The sequence below is a fragment of the Frankliniella occidentalis genome, unplaced genomic scaffold (assembly GCF_000697945.3).
Source record: "Frankliniella occidentalis isolate FOCC.00 unplaced genomic scaffold, Focc_3.1 Scaffold138, whole genome shotgun sequence".
Taxonomy (NCBI): domain Eukaryota; kingdom Metazoa; phylum Arthropoda; class Insecta; order Thysanoptera; family Thripidae; genus Frankliniella; species Frankliniella occidentalis.
The window spans coordinates 29,979-40,705 of record NW_026267265.1 but is presented as its reverse complement, the minus strand read 5'-3'; the positions used below and the strand labels follow the sequence as shown (position 1 = coordinate 40,705).

The window sequence follows — 10,727 nt, the reverse complement described above, 5'->3', positions numbered from 1 at the left end:
CTTACCGCCCGCCACCTTTTCCTACACTCAGACCGGTGCCGCTTATTTTTCTTAGTAAATCAGTGTCAGGAGAGAGTACTTCCCCTCGACTTGAAATATCAGTGGCATGTGATAAGGAAAACTATAGTTGACGTGCTTGGGTCTTTGGCAGATTACGTTTTGTAATGCTCTTCCGTTCCCACGCAGGGCAAACACAAGACGAAACGCCTAGACGGCGAGAGCGTTTTTGGCACACACGCCACGTTTATTTCTTCCAGAGCCCCCTCCCTACTGTAACTCTCATCCTCGACTGCTGGACTGACACGTTCGCGTTCCTGGGGCGCCGCGGCGCCACGGCGTGGGCTCGCCTGCAGGCCCGGGGCCCGCTGGGGCCCACAGGGGCCCACAGGGGCCCAGCACGATACCGGAAGGCCCCGCCCCTTTCCCGGCCTCCCCTTGCCACCCCATCACAGCCGCAAGCCCCCCCGGGGAACAGAGGGAGGGGAGGTGCAAGAGGCGCCTATCTGGTGAGGCGCCTACCGAGCACCGCGGCACCTCACGCACGCCGCAATCAATAGACATTTCAGTCCAGATGTGGTGCACTTTCCACTATTATTATCGGTATGTGAACCCTGGCCGGCGGCGAAACAAGGTAAGGTCGATGTCGATGGTAAGCAGTTTCTTTACTTTAGTTGTTTCCTGACTCCTGTGTAAAGCGAAGTCGGTGGGTGCTGCTCGCCTTCTGCCGGAGGAAAGGGGAGGAGGAGAAGGGGGTGCTTTCCCCCTACTTTTAGCAGTTGCAATGTTAGTACCTCAGGTGTACGCCTAGTGGGAACTGGTTGGACACATTCCGTGCCGATTAAAGTTTTAAAGTACGTGTTTTTTAGCTTAATGCCATTGGTTTACTTTTTCCAATGATACACAAGCCAGTGGTAACGCTTTCATGTCGATACTCTGACCAGACTTCATCCATCTCATGGCAAAATAACCAGCACACTCACTCAGAAACATTTGTGAGTCTCCGTCTCCCTCTCGCGGACCCAGCCCGCCAGCAGGTGCCCGTCACGTTCCCATATGTAAATGTCAAAACTATTTCGACACAACCCGGTCGGAGAAAATATTCGTCCATCACCTGTGTTGTTAGTTGTTGTTGTTTTTTTTTCAGCCCGAGGATCCACCGGGCCGCGAAGCTCCACAGGACTCTTGTGTGCGACAGGACGACGGCGGCAGGTAGTTCGCGATGATTGATGAGTGTTATCCTTGGTTTGAAACACTGGCACTGCACCTTCACGACACTGACGCACTCACACACACACGCACAAACACACGCTCACAGAAGCCCACGTGTCCACTGGGAGTCGTCACGTTGGGGAGGGGGGCGTATCCCCTCGGCGTCCTCAAAAAGCGCGCCAAGTGAATCGGCCGGTGTGCGGTCGACTCCGCATCTCCCGGCGAGCCTCTCGGCTGGGCTCGGCTCGACCCGGCCCCACTTCGCGAAATAGATGATGGGGTTGTCGCTGCTGCTGCTACTGCTGCTGCTGCTGCTGGCCGGCAACGACGGCGGCGGGTTGCCGGCGCGCCGCGGGTCGGCTCGACTCGGCGCGCGCGTTCCGCTGCTCGGCTCGGCTGGGCTCGGCGGCGACTCGGCTCGAATGCGGAGCGGGACGCGGGACGCGACTCACTGAGCGGCGCTGCGCTGCCTGGCCCGCGCTGCCAGGCACAGGCACGGCCCGGCGGCCCGGCCAGGCCCGACCCCAGCGCCACCAGCGAGCCGCGGCCGCCGCGGCAACTCCCAGCCCGGCCCGGCCCGGCCCCAGGCTCAGCCAGAGCCGCCCCAACCCCCTGCAGGCTGCGGTCCAGATGCGCCGCCACCGCAGCCTCCGAGGAGTCTGGCGGGTTGCCTACCGCAAGGCCTGGCGGCGGCGGCGTGCACATGCAAGTCGCAGCGCTGCCGTTGCCGGGCCCAGCGCTCTGCAAACCTGCAAGCCCAAGTGTGCGCCACACACCACACTACCTCCTACTGCCAAAACGAAATGGTAGTCACTCCCGCCCGTACGGATGCACGCGGTACAGTATAACTTGTAAATTATCATCAGGGGCATGTGTACCAACCTGAATGTATGCGCATGTCAGCAGAAAATATGTCAAAAGCAGAGGTAGCAAGATTTGCTTGAGTTCATCACCGTCAACCATAACAAGTTTGTACTTCACCTTTGCTACCGATTAAAGGACGGCTCACTGAAAACCTTTGAGTGAGGTGTCGTGCTCGCTCAATCAGAGCCATGACTGTAATGCTCACCCTATTTGAGTCATATGCACCGAATTCTCACTCTGGAGGAGTAAGATTTCCTTGACCTCGCCCAATTGCAATGAGGAACCTCACTTTCATTGGGTGAGGACTAGGACCGCAAATTATGATTCAAGTTGAGTGAGAGTCAGATATCTCGCTCTCAGGAGAATAAGATTTTTTGTGTAACCATGAGAGACATGGTGTAAGTGATCTCACTCTCCTGAGAGTAAGATTTCTGACTCTGGCATTTTCAGTGCTCCTATTAGCAAAACATAAAACATAATCCCCCCCCCCCCCTGGTAAAGAAACAACGTAAAACAAGTGCCGAGAGAACTGACCAATTTCTGATAAAGTGGGTTGGCCTTACATCATGAAACCCGCTACCGTTACGAGCAGACACTAGAACGAATTGTTTCTGGAACAACGTCGAACAAATGCCGAGAAAACACTGTTAAAGTCTTACGAAGAAAAATACGAAGGATTTGGAAGCTTCGTAGGAGGCAAATCCTTCGTAGGTACGAAGGATTTGGCATTTTGCTTCGTAAAGTTTTAACTGTGAACAACTTAGCGGAGCAGAACAATGTTCTCTGGTGATGGGAATGATGTCAGGCTCATATGAGCCATTGAGTTTCCTCATATATCTCGCCATTATTTCTACGCAATTTCCAATGAGGTGGCGAATAAAAATCACACCTACACGCAGAGATTGGTGATTTCATGGGCGAGGCTGCCGAACACTACGGCAGTTTTTTGTTGTTGTTTTTTCGTCTCTTTCTCTGGATTTCGAAAGGTTGGCGCACCAACAGAGCAAAAGCGAGTGAAGTCCCGCTGTCCTCGGGCGGGACAAGGAAAGCCACCGAGTGATACATTATTCACAGTCAAACCTGTGAATAATTCCCCCGCGATAGCGACGCCCGCGCCGCGTGGGGGGAACGGGGTTGGGGGCCGGGGGACAGGGGGCGCAGACAGACAGATAGACACGGTACGAGCCGAGCGCCACGACACCTGTCAAAATCTGTGACGACGAAACGATGAATCCCAGATTTTTTCTCTCCCCTTCCCCTCCCCCCTCTCCCAACGTCCGCCAGCTGCTGCGATGGAGATGCGAGTCGACACCCCCGCCTGCATCTGCAGATGCGGTGGCGGTCGCGGCAACCGCTTTGGAGCTCTCACACGTGAAGCCGCTGACACGCAAACTGCGCGGCACAGCAAAAGCGTGCAAAAGCGCGAGTGAGCGCAACGAAATGAGACCCGCTATTTCCCCGTGGCCTTTTTGCCGTTTTATATGTGTTGTGTTTTTTTTGCTGTTTTTGTTTTTTTGGACCGTGCTAACGCCATGGCAGCCGCCCCGCCCGCGCGCCCTTGTCCACGTCGCAACACACCCGCCACATCACGCCACGGGGCCATGAGTCTTCCTAACAAGGGAGCCCCTCTCTGGCCGCGCCCCGCCCCGCCCCGCCCCGCCCCGCCTCGGCCCTGCCGCGCCACAGTCATGCAAGAGCAACGTTGTAAAACTTTTTCCCGGTGGTGCATTCCAGGCCACAGCAACCAGCCATCCCTGCCCGGGAGAGGTGGGGTCGGGGATGCTGAGTGCGGTGGGGTCGGTGGGGGAGGCTGAGCTAGGCTCTCAGGGCCCGCCCGGGCGGGGCGCCCCGCCAGAAGGGAGCCCACGGTCCGACACAGCTGACCTAGGACGGAGATGGGGAAGATAGGCTGTGACTGGGGCTCCCGCCTCCCCACGCCACTCGCCCCATCCCGCCCCGCCCCGCTCTACCAGCCACCGGGCAGGGCGGAGGGCAAACCAAACACCAGAGAGGGGGAAACGGGCGTAAACCAAGGATGAGATCCGAGAGCACAAATCGACCTCACACGAGAGAAAGAGAGAGAGAGAGAGAAATGTCTCCTGAGGGCAAACAGTGCGTTACACTACTTTTACACATTTTGTTGGATTTCGACTTTTCACGACTATGTTGAGAGTGTCCATCTCCCTATCAAGGGAACCTTTTCAGGGGAAAATCTCCGATTTCGTTGATAGTTGGAAAATTTGAAGGTTATTTATGTAGAAATCGGATGGCACTTGAAATTTTTCCTAAACATCACAATCAGTTTTCCCCTATATAGGGTAGGAGTAAGGTTTCCGAAAAAGATATTTTTTGAAAAATGTAAGACGGTGTTCTAAATGGTAACTCGTCAAAGTAGCGTTTTTTGGGCCAAAATTTTGCCGTTTTGCTGTATTTTGTACCGTTAAATAAGCGGTAGAGGGATATTTGGGACAAAATAAGGCATAAGTAAACCCCTACTGTGAGGTTTGGGAAAAATTTCAAGTGCCATCCGACTTCTATTATAATAACCTTTAAATTTTCCGAGTTAGAAGGAAATCGGAAATTTACACCTGAAAGCGTTCTCTTGTAAGACAGCAGCAGTACTTCACTATTAACTCCCTCTTGCCCCCTTCCCCACACTCTCCAAATCCTCTGAGAGCTGCGAAAGCGACACACCAGTCGGCTCGAAATGAAACGATTACGGCGCATGGCGTGAGCGCACTACCATAACCTCGCAGATTAGCGCTCCAGAGCAAACTTATCCTTCTCTTTTGTCCCGGCCTGAATGGCCTAAACATAGCGGGGTGCTTTGCCGCCCCGCGTCCCAAACCCCAACTTTTGCTTCTTTACACACTTTGTTTTTTTCTTTGTTTTTGTTTTTATTTTCATTATATTTAAGTCACGAAAAACGTACTTTCTGTTCTTCTGTGGTAAAGTAGGGAATGCATAACCGCGCATAGCAAAAAAAAAACGTGCGCAACTTTTACGAAAATAATAAAAAGAGGATAGAGCACCAAAAAATTGTGAAGAAAGTTGTCCACCTTCTCTATTCGGTGGGCGTCCGCTGGCCCGGCGTGCCACGCTCGCCTCGCCCCTTCACTTTTGTCTGTACGGTGGACTTCTTGCCGACAATAACAACGGCAGGAAAGCGCCATTTTTCTCCCCATTTCTCTCCTTTATAGCTATCGTCATCCCTCGCGTGGCGCGGCTTGGTGGGGCGTAGTGGGGCGTGGTGGGGCGGGGCGTAGCGGGGCGCAGGGTCGCCTGCCTGCAAGGACTCCGGTACGCGTTTCAAACTTTTATCGAGACAGCCCTGGGCGACGCATAACCTCGATTGCGCGGGAGCGGCGCGCCGGCGGACCCCGCTGCTGCCATCGACAACATTTCACGGCAAAATACCAACGGTGAGGGGGGGGGGAGTGATCAGCGTGAATGTTGAGTTTTTACAAAAAGAAAACTAATTGGCCGTCTTTATAAACTGATTAATCCGTCCTCCTGACCCCCCTCTTTTTTCCCCTCTATCTTCCTGGACCGAAAACCAATAAACCTCTCCCTCCGTATAGTGCAATTGCGCCCTGAGCAGTAACTCTGGTCAGTCACGTTTTATTCGATCTTCATAAACAAGCGGGGTGTTGGGGGCCCCCGCCACCCCGCCGGCGACTGCAGCCGGCATTATTTATAGTGCTCCGGGCAAGAGCGAGCAGCGCTGGCGAGCGTGACCAGGAGCCATTCGGCACCATTAAGTTCAGTGGCGCCAATCACAACAGCGATGAAAGCTCCATAATGCTGCACAAAAGAGGCGATGCGGCTGCTGCTGCTGAGATGACAAGCACAAATTCGAGAGGCGGAAAGGAGAGGCAAAAACCCGCAAAACAACAACAAAAATTTGCTCAATCAAAAGAGTTAACAATTTTACCACCAAGAAATATGTCGAAGCTAAAAATTGCATCCTTAAAAATGTACAAATATTATGAGTGCGCTCATCAGTTTTCAATGCATAAGTTCGCGGAGCCATTCTAGCTATAGGAATAAGGTCACTTATTTGCAGTACGCCGCGGCCTGCCGAGGAAAATGACAAAGGGCAGCAGCCGCAGGGAGGCACGCGGGGCGAGGGAGTAGAAGGGGCGTGTGAAAGGTGAAAGAAGAAGAGAGAAGGGGCTGCGGCGTGGCGGGGACACAACGGTGAGCAGTGGCGGGGTGGCGCGGCGGTCCTCTGCCACCGTACATGGCGCTGTGCTGCGAAAATGTGGTTATGGCCTGCATGATTTAGTAGCAGGAGGGCTGCGCGGGCTGCGCGCCCAGCAGCCTGGCCGCGGGCACGGCACAGCCTCCGCCTCCTCGCCTCCTATCCCGAGGTGGGGCGGGGCGGGCCCGGGGCGTGCCTGCTGGGGCGGCGGGCCCCGACGCACGGAGCGCCCCGCCTACGCCTCACCTCACACCATCAAAGCCCGCCGTCCTCTACCCCATGGCCCTCCTGGTTCTCCAGGCCAACTACGGTACTCCCACACAACGCCATGAGACACATGAAGATGTTTCACATTTCCCCTAGCTTTCTGACATTCCTCCACATTTTGGCACTTTGATCTGTATTTAGGCTGACCTAATAACTTTACTCACGAACATTTCCTTAATTGGAGTGGACGTCCCTCCACATTTTCTTGCAGAGTTGTACACGGCCCTCCAGGCCCGCAACCCCTCCGAGCAGTACACAGGTGCTCGCTAGCATTGACTCGGATTGAGGGTGGCTGCTGCAGCTGCCGCATGCTGTAGCTCCTGGCTCTCGCAGGTGGCGTCGCACCGGCAGAAGCAGCGAGTACCAGCTGCTCGAACAAGGCGCTCGAAAATTCAAAACCCCATTGAGTGGGGGTTGGAGGTACTTATCCACTGTTAAAACCATACGAAGAAAAATGCCAAATGCTTCGTAGCAGGTGGCAAATCCTTCGTAGGTACGAAGGATTTGGCATTTGGCTTCCTAAGGTTTTAACTGTATGATATGAGGTACTTTTCTTTTAAACGGGGGGACCGCGAGCATGACCACATGAGCCCTCACGACCGCGAGTCTGTGCTGCCGATGTCCGTCCGGGCCCGGGTGCTGCCCCCGCCGTCGTCCCCGCCCACGCAGCCACTCCCGCCCCCAGGCTGACCCGCCCCCTGCCGCCGCAGCGCCGCCGAGCCGCCCACAAACGCTCAGTGCGGTTTTGCAATTTGCGGCCTGCTGCCATCGATTTCCTGGCGGCGTTAGTCGACCAGTGGACCGCGAGGCCGCGAGGCAATGGCAATGGGGACTGGCGACAAACAAGACCAGCGCGGCCATGAGCAGGCCTTGGGAAGACAATACCATAGTCAAACCGGCCGCACGGCTATTGGCGAGCATGAGGCCATGCGTGCCATGAGATTGGGGACGGGAGAAGGGGGAAGGGGCGATTGGCAACCTCGTCCGCACACCGCCCATGCAGGCACGCACGCCGACATACGGCGCGCAACCCCAGCAGCGCCTGCCGCCAGGCGATAACGCACAACGACCGAGGAAAAACACATTTTGCTCGGAGGAGAATCAGTTTGCGCCACTCCGTATTTTAGTCGGCGATACCACTCGCGCTGGGCGGCACAAGGGGCGGCGGGGCACCCGGCCCCCTCCTCCTGCACGCACACGCACGCATACACCGCCACATACACTGCGCCCGTCGCCGCCGCCGCGCCGGGGAGGGGGTAGGTTGTCGGCGCCCAGTGCATCGCGGTCACGTCCAATTACGGCCCTGACAAACGGCGCTTCAGATAATCCATTTACTCGGTCCGTCACATAAAAGGCCGGATTAGTTTGAACTGGCCTTGTTTAGCTGGGGAGCGAGAGCGAGCGAACGAGAGGTACATAGAGAGGGAGAGAGAGCGAGCGAGAGACAAAGAGAGAGAGAGAGAGAGAGAGAGAGAGAGAGAGAGAGAGAGAGAGAGGAGAGGGGGGCCGCGGGCCCTGCGTCTGATGGCGTGGTGCTGAGCGGCGCTGGACCGCCGATAACGGAAGGACAGGGGCACATGCTAACGCTACGCCACGACACGCGACCCGGGCCGTAAACAGGGAAAAAGAGGGGGGGGGGGGCAAGTACAGTCTGTGGGGGGAATAAGTGGCCAGTAAGTGGAAAACCTTTTTGCTCTGCAGGAGTTAGAGGCGAACTCAAAAGTTTATCAGTGATAATTGTCAAAGTCCTTGTCATGGAGGACTGCAGCACCTTACAGCAAATTAAGGACTTCATCTGTAGTAAATGGAGATCTTCCCATTTTCAACATCACCTACACGTGTTCGACAGTTCTTAGACTGTACTACCGCACGCGCGTGCCCAGTTTCTGAACAGGGTGAGTTAAGACTCGTCCACAAAGAACGCCCCACTGTAAACTGGTTGGCGTCTTTTAACGCCAAAATATTGGCGTCCTCCAAAGAACGCCAAATATTGGCGTTCTTCTTCTGAGAACGCTAACTATTGGCGTCTTTGAACGCCAAATATTGGCGTTCTTCGGGCATTTGGCCTCTTTGAACGCCAATATTTGGCGTTCGTCAGAGAACGCCAATATTTTGGCGTTAAAAGACGCCAACCAGTTTACAGTGCCGTTGTGGTCTGATTCGTTCGACAAAAGACGGGGGCAAGGGCGCCTGCAAGACTCGGGATAGGCCACCCTGCAGTGCATGTGTGCACTCTAAGCGATATGTTGCCTACCTATAAGGCGCTTGCATGGGAATTCGAGTTACAATAGTCGTTAATTGACTTTGAGTTTATTTGACAATGTTTGAATTCGTTTAAATTGGCATTGATCTGGCTTAAATTTGTTTGAATTGGTGCTGAATTCGCTTGAATTGGCTTCAATTACTTTAAATTGATGATAAATACGTTTTCTCGGCTTCAACTCGTTTTGAATTTGCTGTGAATTTATTTTGCTTGAGTTGATTTTTAATTGTTTTGAATTGGTCTGGAGTTGGTTTGAATTGGTTATTATTTAATTGAGTTTGTTTGAATTTGTTCAATTTTCACTGGTAAAACAAGTGTTTTATTTTGCACGTCAATTGATGTTTCAGTTCAAGTGTGCATTTTCTAGACACATTGTGGTGTCTAACTTTATTGTACGTCAATGTGTGTTTAAACTTTCAAAACCTCCGAAAATTATAGCAGCTGTATACCGTTTGGTTCCTATTATTGCATGATAGCATAGAACTGTGTTTGTGTGTCCAAGTGCGCAGAATTTAAACATTTACAAAACGTCTAAACATTTCACACACGCAAATGTGCAACTTGAGTTAAACACGCATGTAATGCGAAAAATCACAGCTTGCTCACGCTGCTGTACACATTTTGCACACTTGTTTTACCAGTGTTCAGTTTATAATACACACAAAACTTTAGAGAGGTTTACCCTTCGTTGCACGAGCTGTTTCCTAGCAGTTTTCGTGATAATTCAAGATAATCCCTTACGGACCGAGCGAGCACTGCTGCCCAAAATGTTATTGTGCAATAATTGCAATGTAGGCTGTAGGCATCCATCCCCCACCTACTTTTCCAAAAATAAACAATTCTGAAAAAATATCATTCGAGAATCGATGATTGAAAGCAGATGATATTCTCATCTTACAATAGAACTATGCTCTAATTCTCTCTCATATTTAGAAATGTTTTAGCTTGCAATGCGGTGACCGAGCGTCGTCGTACATAATTAGCAGAAAGGGGAGCAGTATCAAAAATACTTTGTTGGATACAGTCGGGCTGGTGGGCTGGTGCAACAAGCGTGGCATGGCATCACTAGGTGGCGCTCGACATGCTAACCACAGTTCTGGCCCCCTATAATTATTATGCACCTTTACCTTTAACTCGCTTCTCGAAACGCGAGAATACAAGCATTCAGACACATTTAAGTATTGTAAATAAAATGAAAATTATTTTAAGTGTGTCATCTGCTAAAAATCTCTGTCAATCTGTGCTATGTTAAAACTATTCTGATTTCCAGTATGTACCTATTTAAAAAGGGAAAAGGGAATCACCGAAGAAGCAGGTGAATCTCTTTAGATATTTATTTTTCCTAGTAATCCAAAAATATATAAGAATCGCTGATGCCACGACGAGCAGCACGGGGCCTTGATCCTGATGCCGTGAGGGAGGCAGGCGCACCCCTGAGGGCGGCCAAGGCTTCCTCCTATCCTCCTACTATCCTGCTGCCCCGCCCCGCCGCGGCTCACCGCCACCGGACAGAATACAACAAAAGGCCACCCAGGCGACACATTGGGGGGTACAACAATACGTTGGAAAAGCCGGGTGGCGGGACGGACAGCGCGGAGGACGGGCGGACGGACACGGGCGGAAGGACGGACGTGACTTGTGGGTGATTACGTGTGTCATAACTTTGCCCGGCCTCCCTTTCACCAAAAGGAGGGGGAACAGAGCGGGAGGGGGGAGCAGCTCTCTACCCTTGGCCTGTCAACCTATGAGTTTCGTCGAGCGTGAAAATGCCCTCCCTCCACCAAGCCACCCCACTGAGGGGGCAAGTGGGGGGGGGGGGCTGGGGTAGCTCAGAGGATAGAGGTGGACTGGGGGTAGTGCTGCTGGGCTGCTGGGGGTAGGGTTTGGCCCGCGGAGTGCGGTAGGGAGCAGGGGGCGCGA

At 53.2% G+C, this 10,727-nt stretch overlaps 1 protein-coding gene across 1 annotated transcript in view; it reads right to left on the bottom strand.

The window, feature by feature from the left end:
- Nucleotides 1-1,675, bottom strand: part of LOC113208101 (octopamine receptor beta-2R-like) — a 152,445-nt gene extending 150,770 nt beyond the window's left edge. Inside the window, exon 1 of the mRNA XM_052270780.1 lies at nucleotides 1,112-1,675. The gene's annotated coding sequence lies outside the window, so the exon portion shown is untranslated. The remainder of the gene's footprint in view (nucleotides 1-1,111) is intronic.
- Between the last annotated feature and the right edge of the window lie 9,052 nt (nucleotides 1,676-10,727).